Here is a 6,266-nt window from a genome sequence, read left to right on the forward strand (position 1 = left end):
AAAAACCTTCTACAAATCAACACAATCACCTAAGTAACAAGTACCGGTACTGACGTAGCATTTGACAAGTTCTCTATTAAACATCATAATAATAATACATTGTAATAATGGAGTCTTGTAATGTGCCATGTCTGTCACACAGTGGCACTCCTGGCGCAGAAAGGTACAATTTTTTGTAAGACCTCCTCCCACATTGCTTCATTCAGGAAAAGATCCCAATTGAAAGAAGGCACACAGTTGCTGAAATAAAAAGGTCTTGAGTCCCCTCTTGAACAGAGAGAAAGAGGTCTCTATTCTCAGTTTCAAAGGCAATGAGTTCTACTCCAGAGAGAAGAGCCAGACTGGGTGAAAGCTCTGTTGCCCCATAAATGATGATAATCAAAATTCACCACTCATTTTCTCTCGCGTCAAGTAGCAGCTCAGTCACACCCTTGAGGTAATGTCTGACCTGTTGTCAATAAGATGGTTCTATTTGTATTCGAGCTTCTTCCACGAATGGTGGGTGGATGGCCCTTGGGACCAATTCAGCGGAGGAGTTAAATGCAAATGGCACATCACAAGAATGAAACCGCACTTGCTACTTCAACTACCAGCAGTACAGTACAGCACTCTAGTGCCCCTAATTACGACATACACATGGAGACAAAGTTCAAGAACTTAAATGCCGATAACAATAGATATGTACATTTTTTATTTATTGATGATTTCTTACTTGTCTCTGTACCACGCCCCATGCTCTTTTGTCCTGAAATATGCAATCTGCAACATCAGTAGCATTCTAAACAACAGCATATATTTGGTAAATATTTGCACAGCCACTTGCACACATTACAGGAACTACAAAATGTACAAGTATGCAAAGCAATGAATATTGACTTGCATTGATTCATAATACCCCAATCATCACTTACTAGTATGTGGCCAAAAGATATTTGTATATCTGACTGTGATTATGTGTCATACATATGTATATTTTATAGTAATATTTCTACTATTTTTCCTCAAATTACTAGGATATGCTCACAAAAACCTCCCAAATCAAGATTCTGCCAGTAACATCATCTGTCAATCATTGCTATTAAAAGTATTGATTAACAAAAGACATTGGAATGCAGTTTTCCCTATTTCCCTGCAATGTCTTTTGTCAATCATACACTGTATTTATATAATAGCATGGAAACATGAAGTTACGATCAGTTTAGGGAAAGGTGCATTCCAATGTCTTTAGTTAATCATATTTGTACTTTGGCAATGATTGAGAAATGATATCACTGGCAGAATCCTGGTTTGGAAGTTGTCATTGTTTGTTTGTTTGTTTGTTTTTCATTCTGAGAGCATCCAAGTAATCTAGAGAAAAATACATGTAGTGGAAAAAATATCATAAAATATCATATCATATGGCATTTCATGCACATATTTGGGTATTCATTTGGCCACATACAACCAATGATGAAGGTACACACAATTTGTATCACTAATGAACACATTTTAAAGTCAACAGGCATTATATTGCACAGTGCCTTTGAACCTGGCCTCTTCTCTGAGAAATGATGATGTCATAGTGGCAGCACATTCCTAATGCATTACAGTACCACTTCATTGCCTCAAGTCATACATTGTATCATTAGAATTTTTTTCCTGTCTCCATAGTTTGCTCTATCTGCTTTGCTTTTATACACTATCCAAGTCATCGTACAAAAAATGTACCTAACCACTCCCTATAGGACGTGACAATCCATGCAGGGGAATAAAGTGATTTACATTGTATAAATACTGTACACACTGTACTTGTAAACATTGAGGGATTTGGATGATGTCCAAAGTTTGCATGGAATTGAAAGAATAACGTATGCAGGTGAATGTAAACTGTACAAAGCCACATCAACAAAAAAAAAAAAAAAAAAAAAAAAGAATGATGGCTCTCTGTACAGTACAAGAAAATAGTTAACACAACATAACCTCATGGTTCTATTGCTTGAAGGAAGTACCAAAACTAAGGGAGATTGTAGCTTTAAAAAAAAAAAATACATCATCTACAGTGTACACTTAAGAGCGAACACTACTAAAATGAGCTATAGATTATAACATACTGATGTGACAAGCAACACAATACAGCCATCCCATAATACATTGTACTATTAAAAGTAGACGAAACTGTACAAGTGTGTAAATCTTATGAGCACCTACAAAGTGTTCAAAAGGGATGCAAAGTGAGCGGGTGATACATTTACAGCTGTATATACTGCGTACACTGTACATAATGTACGTGTGCACACGAAATGCAGGGGCGGATCCAGGAATTCTGTAAAGTGGGGGGGGGGCGCAACTAATATTTCTGGTGCCACTTCTGGGTTTCATTTCATTTTTTTCTTTTTATTTCTTTTGTTTTTAACGAAAAATAAAGGTGGGGGGGGGGGGCGTGCGCCGGTTGCGCCCCCTCTGGATCCGCTAAGTACTGACATGTAGGTGTATGCTGTAGATGTGAGAAAAATCCCTTTGAATGATCTTTGAAGCCCTAACTCTGAGCATCCTGGGATCGCTCCGGCTCTTCGTTTATTTGACGCAAGACTCAATAAAGCCAGCCATTTTCGCTCAGCCTTCCTGCCTCCTCCTTTTCATCCTCCTCTTCCTCCTCCTTTTCATCCTCCTCCTCCTTTTCCTCCTCCTCCTCCTCTCCTTCACCGCTCAGATTTTCCTCACGGCGATAGGGTGCGATGATGCTGAAAATTGATTTGCCCATAGATGTCTGCCATGCCTGAGACGTTGGCTACGTTATGAGAAGTCATGTTCTCGAAATGACATGGCTCGAGTTCTAGCCTGTAGTGTGAGCTACATGTAGTTGTACGGAGACTGGCAAAACTTGGAGTAACATAAATTTCCATAACATTCCTGCTTGACAGGGAAGGAATACAATGTAGGGCCCTACACTGGCACTCAATCAGCACTGTTGCTAGGCAATAGAATCGATGGTGCAGAAATAATGAGTGAATTTACAAAGTATGTGGGATGTGCTAGCTTCCAATCAATACATCTTGGCCATTCTTTCCCTTTGTCTTTCAGTACAAAGTAGCTGTTCTTCCCTTTGGATTATAGCAATACATACATGTATATTGTACTTTTGACAAGCACAACTTTTAAAAACTTCAGGGAGAAGTTCTTCATGAAGCAAATGTCCATCCCTCAAACAGCTTATTGTATCTCACATGTAACAAACATAAATGTACATGTGCTTGTACTGTACTACACAAAACATATTTTCAGCCTCTACCATGGGCTCAGCCCCCTCCCAAATCACAGCAAATCAGAATGGCATTCTTCACAGTAGGCCCCATTCATTAATTTTCCCTCCAAACATGCATGTATACCAAGAAGGGGATGGTTGTACAAATTTTTATTTGATCTACTAAGAATGAATCATGTACGGCCAAATAAAAAGAAAAACAAAGTTCCACTGAATACACAGCAGCACGTGTTCACTTCACAAACTAAATGTACATATTATTATACACTGCAAGTATGTGTAGAGGAACTTTTTTTTTGCAAAAGACAACACTATTCAGTCATACAATTGTAGGATATAATTTGCAATCAGTCACAACAATACTGCAAATGTCAGCTCACCAGCCAATAATCACAAATATAGTCCAGAAAATAGTGAAACCGCATAGCAAACCATATTGTAGGTACACTTTTGTACACCAGGAATTCAGCTGAATGAGCTAATGCTCAAATCTCACTGTACAGAAAAGTGATCTATATAGGCCACAACACGGGCAGTGCTTTTTTTTTTTTTTTCTTTACGGAAGAAAAAAAAAAATCCATAAATGCAGCCACAATCGATTCTCATTAATGGAGTGAGAACTTGGAGGAAACAACACCTGAAACCTTCAGAGCTAGTATAGATTCAGAGAAGAAAACGAATCACAGCATACAGTACCGGTACAGTGTATATATACAAAATGGTATCATACCAACGTTTACGAGATATTCACTTTGAGAGTCTGTGCCAGAGACACAAAGACGCACCATCTGACGACAGAAAAATATCAATCAGAATTTTTTGAATGAGAGAGAGTGTACGCTCCGCTGCAGGTGTCCAACGTACGGGTCAACCGAGAGCAAAGGCAGACAACAACGTTTTAGCGGCAAAAGTGGGATAATGACACCAAGGCCGCAACTCCATTGAAGACGAACAGGGACGCAATGTCACGCCATTCAGGAGGTCTTTGTCTCTCTTGACCCGAGGCTCTCCAACTCCATACAATGTGTCTTCACCTTTTCACGATTTGACACAGATCACCCCTACCTACCGTCACAGTGCCTTTTTTTTCCCCTCATCACGAATATTGATTGACAGTTGTCCGTGCCGATCAATACAGCCCGCGGAGTTAATGTCAATCCATGGGACTTTTAGAGAGGTATGCATGTGTCTATGGATTTATGTGTGTGTCCAGAAAGGTGCGCAGGAGATGCACCATGGCTGAAGTGACAGTCATGGCATGCTGCTCAAATATATTATGAATGTAAAGAATGTACAACGTACAAAATGTAGTACTCACTAGTACACGTGTAGGCTGGTAACTCACTATCAAATGCACTGTAAGAGATGGCAGTGCTCTATTGGAAAAAAAGATATTTGTAACAACAAGGAAGTCAAGTTTCCCGTCAAAACACAATATTACAAAACACAATACATTAAATCTACAAGTACTGTATACACCATATATTTAACGAGTCTAAATGTTTGCGAATCGGGAATTCCCGAAGATTTCGTGAGTGGTTAAATTCGCGATCGTGGAGTCCTGTACTAAACAGAGAAGAGTACACGCGTACGTCACATTCACATCAGTATCAGAGTCAATATTTTTGCATGTCTTTAATTTTGTGAATAGCACCTGACTCGCGAAATTCGCGAAATTAAAACCTTGCGATATATTCGGCATGTACAGTATACCATTGTAATGCAGTTTCATTAGACCTAGCGGCTAGTTCATGGGGGTTGGACTACGCGTACCGTAAGTCTTGAGAACTCATGACAGTTAGAATGTGCAGTCAAAAATGGCTACCTACAGTGTACAAGATATATTTTGGCATCACACATCCATAATGTGTACAGGAAATATGGCAGCAGTTGCAAATGATGCATTTATAGTACATATTGTACTACTTGATATATCACAGCAAAATAGCACACACTCATGAGACATTTCGTGTCCTCTATTCAAATGCTATGCTCATCTAAACCACATAATGTATGGAATTTCCATGGCAACCATGTCAAGTACAAGAAAATTTGTCTGAGGTTTCAAAGAGACTGGTTCAAAATAACAACCCACTGGATATAAAATATTTTGCCTTTCAACAATAGAGCATGTGTGTTATGACTCATTTTTGATAGCATGTCAGCATGCCAATAAAGATAACCAACCATAAATTTCAGTACCAGTGATATGTTCAGTGTACATTTCATGTCTATTGTTTGGCTTGATTACTGGGAAGTCCCCTTAAGGTTCTTCTTTTCTTCTCCTTCTCCTCCTTCTCCTTCTTCTTCTTCTTCTTCTTCTTCTTCTTCTTCTTCTTCTTCTTCTTCTTCTTCTTCTTCTCCTTCTCCTCCTTCTCCTTCTCCTTCTCCTTCTTCTTCTCCTTCTTCTTCTCCTTCTTCTTCTTCTTCTTTTTTTTTTTTAGGGGGGGGGGGATCAATTGTGTAGACTGTTATCCTTGTTTTATTAGTATGCTACTGTACTCAAGATGATATACTGAATGACCTATAATGTTGCATGTATTCAAACCGGATGTCCATTACTTCAGAGATATGATGATAATGATCAGCATAATAACACCCTTACAGCTGTATCTATTTACTGTACATTATGTATTCATACAGTCTATGACGTGGGAGTCAAATATGCATTTTTATGCATGTATCCATGATCTGGGTGCAAATATGCACTGTACATGCTGTACTTTATAGACCTGCATTTTATGAGTGACTTTTAATCAAAGAACACCCACAGATTATTTTTGGTCTGACATCCATCATTAACAACATGTTTAATAGCAGTCTACCACTTGTACCAATACAATGTCTACCTATTAAAAAGGGTCTTCAACCCTTGTCACACACACAAACACACACACATGTACACGTGCACACATATTCTCCCTATCATAGACCCCGTTCACTGTGAGTGAAAGGACCGGGCTCGGCCGCGGCCAAGCCCGGCCTTCATTACACTGTAAACATGCAAAAGGCCAAATGCGGTAAC

Source organism: Diadema antillarum, unplaced genomic scaffold (assembly GCF_040938485.1).
Source record: "Diadema antillarum isolate AM-2024a unplaced genomic scaffold, OU_Dant_1.0 seq00000451_RagTag, whole genome shotgun sequence".
In the NCBI taxonomy this organism is placed as follows: Eukaryota; Metazoa; Echinodermata; class Echinoidea; order Diadematoida; family Diadematidae; genus Diadema; species Diadema antillarum.